The 10,090-nt window shown below is 46.2% G+C and overlaps 1 pseudogene; it reads right to left on the reverse strand.

The window, feature by feature from the left end:
* Window positions 1-6,071: 6,071 nt before the first annotated feature.
* Window positions 6,072-6,911, reverse strand: LOC136119334 (dehydrodolichyl diphosphate synthase complex subunit NUS1 pseudogene; annotated as a pseudogene).
* Window positions 6,912-10,090: the final 3,179 nt, after the last annotated feature.

The following is a 10,090-nucleotide window of genomic DNA, read 5'->3' on the forward strand; positions in this document are numbered from 1 at the left end:
CATTTATGTTCACGTAAATGAGGCTACCCCCCCCCCACACGCACAGTTGGATTTAGTGATAAGAGAGACTAAATTCCCTAGGGCATGATATTTCCCAGGGCAGATTAGTAGATCAATGGTGTCCCTGGCCCCTGACCCCCTATGAATTCAGGGAGGTGATATTTGAGCTGGATTTAGGGAGATGAGTGTGGTGGGGATTTGTGGGGAAATCCATCTGCCCTTCTCTCTGAAGGACATTCTGAGGGAAAAGGCTGTTCGAGAGACTATTGCTAAGTGAAAAAGCAAGGTTCAGAAGCGTTTCTCTAAAATGATCCCATTTTTGCATAAATCAGTAATGTTACTACTTATAGAAAAGGTTGAGGAATACACACCATGTTGCTGATGGTCTTGACTCTGCAGAAGAGAGCATCTTAGGGAGATTTTACTTCTCTTGCTTTGGGTTTATATAGTGCTTAAATTTTATGTATTATGTCATGCATATTTGTTATCAGTAAAAAAAAAGATAAAAAATAACCTTACCTTGAATTGTCTTACAATGTTTAATATGCTTTCCTTTTTCCTTTCTTCATAGAGACTTGTTTTGTTTTCAGATGAGTCAAGATGATCAATTACAGGAATGCCCCCAGACTGCAGGACTTTGAGTTGATTTTAGGATGTACAAAAGAAAACATATATCAAGAAGCATAATGAACTGTGAACTTGCTGCTCAGTTTAGGAAGTAGAACATTACTGGTAATGTGTCCTTCTCTGTCCCATCCCCTGAGTCCCCACCAGAGGAAACCACTATTCTAAATTTTGTACGCGGGGAATTCTCTGGTAGTCCAGTGTTTAGGACTGTGCGTTTCCGCTGCTGGGGCCCTGGGTCTGATCCCTGATCAGGAAACTAATTCCCACAAGCTGCAGCGTGGCCAATAATTAAATAAATAAAATTTGTGTTCAATATTCTTTTCTTTTTATTGTTACTCCCTTTTAAAAAATAATTTTTGGCCTCTCACCTTCTGAGATGGCCCAAACTCTGTCTGTGGAGTGTGTTTTTCCCAAGGCTGTTCTCACCTTTTGAGATGGACTGAATTCTGTGTATGGAATGTGTATGTCTCTAAATAAATCCACTTCTTACCTAAGGAAAGTTTTTTAAATATAAAATAAAACATAATTTTTATGATAAATGCATACATCCTTGATCAATGTATTTGTAAAAATTCATCAAGCTGTATACCTACAACTTGTGTACTTTCCTATCTGTATGTATGAACATCCATCAAAAGTTAACAATAAAAAAAAAAAAAAAAGGGACTTCCCTGGTGGCGCAGTGGTTGAGAGTCCGCCTGCCGATGCAGGGGACACAGGTTCGTGCCCCGGTCCGCGGCTGGGCCCGTGAGCCACGGCCGCTGAGCCTGCGCGTCCGGAGCCTGTGCTCCGCAGCGGGAGAGGCCACAACAGTGAGATGCCTGTGTACGGCAAAAAAAAAAAAAAGAATTCACTCCAGCTATTAAACAGATGATGTATTTCTCCATTGAAAACACAATAAAAAAAAAAAAAAGAAAAAAAAAAGTTAACAATAAAAAGAGGACAGGGGGGCTTCCCTGGTGGTGCAGTGGTTGGGAGTCTGTCTGCCGATGCAGGGGACGCGGGTTCGTGCCCCGGTCCGGGAGGATCCCACGTGCCGCGGAGTGGCTGTGCCCGTGGGCCATGGCCGCTGAGCCTGCGCGTCCGGAGCCTGTGCTCTGCAACGGGAGAGGCCGTGGTGGTGAGAGGCCCGCGCACTGCAAAAAAAAGAAAAAAAAAAAAAGAGGACAGGTGCTCAGATAGTTCTGCCCTAAGACCAATGTAGGAGGAACCCCTGCCCTGGGCTCTGCTTTAGAAGACCCTGCTTAGTGGCAAGTCCCCAGAGCCCAAGGGATGAGCCCACCCAAAGCCCGTGGCCCAACCTCTCCACCTTGTTCCAGGGGGACTCTGGAATTTCTGGCCCCTATACTCTGAGTCAACTTCCCAGGCCTTCCCGGGACTCTTCCTGAGTCCATTCTTCTGAAAATTGACTGTCTTGCTGGTGTGTGGGCCCCTAAGCCAGAGGAGCGGCCAAGGGCTCTTTTTTTCTTTTTTTAAAGAATGTCACGGGGCTTCCCTGGTGGCGCAGTGGTTGAGAGTCCGCCTGCCGATGCAGGGGACACGGGTTCGTGCCCCAGTCCAGGAAGATCCCACATGCCGCGGAGTGGCTAGGCCCATGAGCCATGGCAGCTGAGCCTGTGCTCCGCAACGGAAGAGGCCACAGCAGTGAGAGGCCCGCGTACCGCAAAATAAATAAATAAATAAATAAAGTGCCAAAGAAATATAAATGATTATTAAAAAAAAAAAAAAAAAAATGTCACGGATGATTTCTCCAGAGGGTTCTTCCTTTCCTTTCCTTTTTAAAATTTTTTAAATTTATTTTTTGGCTGCGTTGGGTCTTTGTTGCTGTGCACAGGCTTCTCTAGTTGCGGCGAGCGGGGGCTACTCTTCGTTGCTGTGCACGGGCTTCTCATTGCGGTGGCTTCTCTTGTTGTGGAGTACGGGCTCTAGGCACGCGGGCTTCAGTAGTTGTGGCACGTTGGCAGGCTGGTTCTTAAACACTGCGCCCACCAGGGAAGTCCAGGGCTCTCTTTGTAGGAAGCGTGACTAGCTTCTAGACGCGGAGGCTGGGGCGCCCACACCTGTGTGCATGAGGCTCTAGGTGCGGAAGAGCAGTAGAGGTGGGAAGAGGAGAAAGGGGGAAAGGCTGCAGGCTAAGAGCCGACTCTCCTCCAACTGCCACCTCTAGTTTGGAACTCCAAAGAGTCAAAGAACTGTACATTTGAACCTGGACTTCCAAGCTATTATGAAGTTGTATTTGTCAAGATGGGAGAATAGAAAAATATTTGACTTAACAGTTTGTTTGCTTGAATTTTAAGTATTTAGACTCAGGTATATGAATCTCCATTGGTACTCTAGTTCCAGGTCCTGCAAATGTTAGGGATGAGGCTGTGCCCGGGGACCCACTCCCACAGGGAATATGGCCCGAGGATTTCTTTTTTCTTTCTTTTTTTTTTTTTTTGTGGTATGCGGGCCTCTCACTGTTGTGGCCTCTCCCGTTGTGGAGCACAGGCTCCAGACGCGCAGGCTCAGCGGCCATGGCTCATGGGCCCAGCCGCTCCGCGGCACGTGGGATCTTCCCGGACCAGGGCACGAACCCCTGTCCCCTGCATCGGCAGGTGGACTCTCAACCACTGCGCCACCAGGGAAGCCTCTGAGGATTTCTTAAAAGCCCCTCAGGTGATTCTCACGTGTAGCCAGAGTTGAGATCGTCTGTTTTAAGATATCTTTTGATTAGTGTTTTTTGTTTTTTTTTTTTTGGCTGCATTGGGTCTTTGTTGCTGTGCGCAGGCTTTCTCTAGTTGCTGTGAGCGGGGTCTAGGTTATTTTTCATACCTAATATTTAAACTAATCCATTCTATTTTTTTTTTTTTTTTTTGGCTGCGTCGCCCAGCTTTCGGGATCTTAGTTCCTAACCGTCAGAGAATTCCCTAAACTACTCCATTCTAAATGTACACTGTCGGGGGGAGTTCCCTGGTGATCCAGTGGTTAGGACTTGGCACTTTCACTGCAGTGGGCCTGGGTTCGATCCCTGGTCAGGGAACTAAGATCCTGCAAGCCGTAATGAGGGAAGAAATATTAAACAACTATCAAAAAATCATTTATTCATTTAAAAAACAACAGAACCGGGCTTCCCTGGTTGCGCAGTGGTTGAGAGTCCGCCTGCCGATGCAGCGGACACGGGTTTGTGCCCTGGTCCGGGAAGATCCCACATGCCGCGGAGCGGCTGGGCCCGTGAGCCATGGCCGCTGAGCCTGTGCGTCCGGAGCTTGTGCTCCGCAACGTGAGAGGCCACAACAGTGAGGGGCCCACGTACCGCAAAAAAAAAAAAAAAACAGAATCAGTGAACATGCAAAATTAAATTACTTTTGTAGACTTTGGTAATATTTTATTACCTACACAGAACTCAATCTTACTTAAAGATCTTTTTATGCAAAGTCACCATCAGGATTTACTGAGTAAAAATCGTGGGTATTCACCTGGCCCTAAATGTCCTATTCCAAAGAGGAACAGGTGACTTTTGAGGAAAAGAACTGCCTTGGTAACCTCCCTCAAATACTTATTTTAAATGAGCATAGTTAATGGAAATATTTTGTAAACCACCTTTGGGTACTACAGAGCACAAGGCTCACCAAATAGAAAAGGAAATCAAAACTTTCTTTCCTTATTCAGGAAACTTTCCACCTTTACTTTTAAGATTACAACTTTTTCACCTTTTTTTGACTGCTTCATGCAATTTTTAAATTTTTTAAAATTCTGCATTTCGATGTTGTAAGAGTTCTTTTTCAAACGATCTTCAGAACACAGACAACAGAGCAACACTTTCAAGCCATATTGTTTGACAGTCATGAAGAGATGAAAATGGACGGATGTCTGAAAAGAGGTATTCCCTCTGCTCCAAAGGTGAGCAAACTTTTAACATGTGAGCAACACAGAACTCCATTCCTCTGGCGATCTCTCAAACTCAGAATGCTTCCATTTAATAAGTCGATATATTATTCTTTTTTAAAATTTGATTTATTTATTTTTGGCTGCGTTGGGTCTTCGTTGCGTGCGGGCTTTCTCTAGTTGTGGCGAGTGGGGGCTACTCTTCGTTGCAGTGCGCGGGCTTCTCATTGTGGTAGCTTCTCTTGCTGCGGAGCACGGGCTCTAGGCACACGGGCTTCAGTAGTTGTGGCGCACAGGCTCAGTAGTTGTGGCTCACGTGCTTAGTTGCTCCGTGGCATGTGGGATCTTCCTGGACCAGGAATCAAACCCATGTCCCCCACACTGGCAGGCAGATTCTTAACCACTGGGCCACCATGGAAATCCCTGATATATTATTCTTAAAAATTAAAGTTGGATTACTAGGAAAGACTGAACAAAAGTTATTCCCCTTCCCCCCAAAACAACAAAACAGCTTTAATCACCTCCTCTCCCCACAAAAACAGGGAAGTAGTTGGGGTGGAAGCCTTTAAATCTGAAATCTCAGCTCCTAAAACATTGCTGCTCTTTGCTCAGAACTGCAAGTCCACATATTTTCTTCTCCAATATTTCCCCCATTTATAAGTTTATTTCCATACATGCATGCATGCACACACCCACACATACTCACTCACACGTGCTCTTAGTCTCAAGTAAGACACTTTTTTTGTGTCTGCTGATAAATTATGAGGATTATGAACTAGGTGTGTACAGGTTTTCAGAGGTGCTTTGTCAACATGAGTCACTTGAGTCCTTTTCTCCAAAAGCCTGAAATCAAATTACACAGCTGAAACTGTTAGGTGTCCGTTTGGGGGGCTCCGAAGAGCTCTGGTCCTTTATGTCTCAGCACAGAAAGAATTCAGTGAGAGGCAAAGTGATAGATAAGAAGTGATTTATTAGAATAGGATGCTATGAGGCTTACAAGTGGGCAAGCGAGAGGATGCTGCCCGGGAGAACTTAGTGGGCTACACTTTTATAATCAAAGGAAAAGTGGGGAGGAGGAAAAGACCACCTTCTGCCTCATTCTTGGGTAGATGTCATGCTTCCATCATTAGCTCCTCCTCCAAGTTGGGCAAGGGAGTTTTCTTGTCCCTACGTGGTCAACCTAGGGCTGTCATGGCACTATGGAAAAATTATTTTAGGTCTTAGTATAATGAGGGTCTTTCACTTTGAAATGTCACCTTTCCATAAATTATTGTTTTTAATGTGTGCAGAGAGCATGTCCTAGGGGTCACTAACTTACTGAGCTCACTGGGCAGGATGTGGGTCTCATGCCACCATTATTTTATTGTTTTGGGGCATGTCTCGTGCTTCTGTTGCATGGTTTTGTTGCTAAGCAAGCCTGCTTGGTTTCGTGGATAAGCAAACCTGCTTTTCTGAGTGATCATTAACTTAGGGGGGTCTCCCACACTTTTTTCTTTACTTACAATCCCCTAGTGGGATTGACTATTTAATTACCTAAATTTGTCCCTTTATTCTGTCCCTATCACAACCAAGGATCACTACTTTCCCAGATGCTGTTCACAGGCTGCATATTGACGAAGGGCAGATAAAAAGTCCTCATAACTGATGTTTAGGTAGGAAGGCAAAGAGACAATCTCTGTCAGGCTGATGTGCCAGGGCAGAAAGCCTAGTGTGCTGTCCTCAGGACTAAACTTCAGTACTAAATCAGGACCACGGGCACCATTCGAACTAAATAAACGGTCTGATACATCTACATCCAAATCTGTGGATTTCTTTTGCTGCTGGGCTACTAACTGGCAAAAGTCTTGAGCAGCTCTCACAATATCTGCTTTTGCATCTTCTGGGGACAGCACCTTCACTGCCGAATGGCAATCTTCATCATCACGATTTGCAAATTCTGGTGAGTATTTGGAACCATCTATGTCCAGAAGTTCCTGCTGCTGTTTTAAAATTTCATCCATCAATCTGGAGTTATTTCTTTTGAAAATTCCTTTGTGGTCGTAGACGCTAATGTAAGAGGTGCCCACTGCCATACATCACACCATGAGGCTTGCGATGTCGGAGAAGCTGGGCTCCGGCTCTTCGGAGATCACTAGGTCTACCTGCACAGGCAGCTTCTTCAAGGAGCTGGCGTCCTCGTGCCATTGCAGCCACGGGTGGGCGGCGAGCGGGGCGGGCTCCCCGCGCGGATGCCTGTGGTCAAGGCTGTTCCCGCCGATAGCCGGGGGCTGGCGGAGCGCGAAGCCGAGCGGCGCTAGGACCGCGGCGGAGGCGGCGCAGCAGCAGCTCCGCCAGGTCCAGTTCCAGGTGCCGAACCGCAAGCGGAGCCGGGAGGTGAAAGTGCGGTGCAGGCCGAGCAGAGCCTGTAGCCCCGTCATAGTCTCGTGGCGCCCGGGCGTCCTCTCCTCCCCCTCCCCCACCCGCGGCCAGACCGCTTCTTATCCGGCTATCGCCCCGCGTTCCCCGCCCCCCGCCCCCGAACCCCTTTTTATACACTTTTTTTTCCCAACCCCTTTCTGCTGCGAGCACTTAACCTCCGCCGCTAGCTCCCTCCAACACCAGACTGTTTGAACCACGCAGACCTGAGTTTGCACACTGGCTCTGCCAGCCTAAGGGCTTAATTTGGGTCCCAGTTTCCTCCTTTATAAAGTTAGGATAATACTGCCTCCATCAAACAGTTCTAATGAGCCAAAGTATTGGAAAGGGCTTTGTAACATGTACCAAATGTTAGCCCTATGGGTAAGATGTCCGTCTAACCTTCTGGATGACCGTCATCCCAAAAGATTACTCTCCATAGTCTTTCCTAAGCAAGAAGAAAAGAGATTTGTGAGAGTAAGTTTTGTAATTCACTTACCCTAATACCATTGGGCAAGAGCTGAATCACAACATGTGAATTACAGCCTGGACGAACGCTTGCTAGAAACATTCTCCAACATTTTTAGCTAAAAAGTTGTTCATTCCTCAGTGTTCTCCCTCTTTTGCATCCCACACCCATTCAAGGACTGACTCAGTCGTAAGGCAGAAGTAGCATGAATTCAGCAGCAACTTTATATTTAACATCTTCTTATATTCTTACACTGAGCCAAACTTCTTTAGGTAAGAAGAGCCCGGGAACTGGAGGTCTTCAAGAAACCGAATCAGAAGTTGCCAGAGATTTCGGGGATTCAGACATTAGGTGAGAGGTTGGACCAGATAAACACTAAGATCTCTTCCAACTGTAAAGGTCTACATAGAAGAGTTCCTGCCTCTAGAAGCATAGAATCTAATTAGGGAGATAAGACGCGAAGAACATGAAGGTGGTGTAGAAAAAAGGCCAAAATGAGTGACAATGAAGAAAATGCTATATGATCTCAGAGACCAGTGGGAGCTGGAGAGGGGTGCATTCTTTTTTTAAAAAAATTTATTTTATTTATTTTTGGCTGCGTTGGGTTTTCGTTGTGGTGAGCAGGCTTCTCACTGTGGTGGCTTCTCTTGTTGCAGAGCACAGGCGCTAGGTGCGTGGGCTTCAGTACTTGTGTCATGCGGGCTCAGCAGTTGTGGCTCACAGGCTCAACAGTTGTGGCTCACTGGCTCTAGAGCACAGGCTCAGTAGTTGTGGCACACAGGCTTAGTTGCTCCGTGGAATGTGGGATCTTCCGGGACCAGGGATCGAACCCATGTTCCCTGCATTGGCAAGTGGATTCTCAACCACTGTGCCACCAGGGAAGCCAGGGGTGCATTCTTGCAGGTGAATCTAGAGGTGAAGCTGGAGGGGTTTGTTGGATTGGGAAGGGGAAAGGGAAGAGAAAAATACATTTGTAGCAAGTGGCGATGGATGATATTATCCAAGGTTGGAATTCAATTCAACAACCATTTACTGAGTGCATCTGTGGGGCAGATACAAACATAACTCAGTATTTTAGTCCTGAAGAAATTCTGAAAAATCATCTTGGTGTCAGGTGAGTGACCTCCTCTTCAGACTGGTTGGTTCTATGGACAACGGGGTAGGCTGTTCTTTGATCCAGGGCAGTGATCCACTGGAGTATGTGGAAACCTGACCCAAGGATGGTCCATCAGCATCAAGACAAGAGTGGGCTTCTGGGCTCCTTCCTCCATTTGCTCCTCCAGCCCTCTCAACCCTTTTGCTATCAGTTGCCTACGTAAAATTCACTTCTATTTGAACTACCTAGACTATTTTCTGTGTTTCCTAACTGTTCTGATATAGCATTCGACAAATTGATAATTAAAAAAAAACAAAATATGGGAATTCCCTGGCAGTCCAGTGTTTGGGACTCCAAGCTCTCATTACTGAGGGCCCTGTTGAGGTTCCTGGTCGGGGAACTAGGATCCCACAAGACAAGCAGTGTGGCCAAAAAATTAAAAAATAAATTTAAAAACGCATTGTATGGTGATAGAAGTAGTCACTGGGCACCCAGAAGAGGCCCTGGACCCACGTAAGGCACAAACACTCATTGGGATAGCACTGAGATTGGTCTGGCTGGGGCAGGGATACTCTGGGAGGTGGCTAAGTCGAGAAGGAGAAGGCTGGAGAGATTCACTTCACTGAGTGCTTATTGCCAGAATTTCTTCTAGGCACTGGAGCTTACATTTCAGCGGGAGAGTAAACAAGAGATCGCAGATAGAAATAAGCACAAAGAACAGTAACATAAGGGAAAGATATAGGGCAACGGTGTGGGAGTGCTCTTGATGGTCACAAAGGACCTAAGGAAGTGCTAGCTGAGATCTAGCGATTGATGTCAAGGAGACTTGTGTGTGCAAATCTAGATGAAGAGACAGCAAAGAGAACGTCCTGAGGTGGGAATAAGCATTGTGTATTTGAATTACCACTGCAAGGAATGGTGGCAAGTTTTCAGCTGGGTGAGGCGTGAGGGTTTAACCCCTTGAGGCGCTCCTTCGAACTGAGAGGTATGGTTTAATAAGTCAGCGAATGTGACTTGGGACAACTAAAGTTGGCAGGCTTGGATTAGCTGTCACTCAAGGAAGGGTGGATCCTTGGTCTGTAACTGCCAATCAGGTTGTGGAGATTTTAGGGCAGCCGCAGCAGCAGCACTGCAGTTGAAGGAAGAGTACAGCCTGCCAGTCAGTGGGAGGCTAGAGGCAGCAGCTACCTGTCATCGCTACTTGCTTTCTGGAAACTGTTGGGATATCGTAGAGCTCACAAACTCTCATACATGTTCTTAGTTCTGTCGGGTACAGAGGATCTATTTTATTCTCATATTGTAGATGAGGAAACTTAGTGAAATGCCTTACCCTTTACCTAGTGAGCTACAGGTTAGGCTGAGACCCATTTATCCTGATCTCCAGATGAGTGCGTGTTCCTTAAAGATGGTCATGTGAACTCCAAGATATTAGGGACTTTAAAAAGTGGATGTGTGGGGAGAAGCTGACTTCTGTCTCACCCCAACTCTATGTTTTCAGTTGCATCTTGACTCCCCACCTTCCATTTCCAGACCCACACAATGATGATAGTTAAATGTTTTACTGCAAATGCAAGAATATAGCATTTGAATGTGAAACAAATCTGAAATCAATGAAACAGGTAACGTCCTGGAGCAGT

The sequence above is a fragment of the Phocoena phocoena genome, chromosome 1, assembly GCF_963924675.1.
Source record: "Phocoena phocoena chromosome 1, mPhoPho1.1, whole genome shotgun sequence".
NCBI classification, from domain to species: domain Eukaryota; kingdom Metazoa; phylum Chordata; class Mammalia; order Artiodactyla; family Phocoenidae; genus Phocoena; species Phocoena phocoena.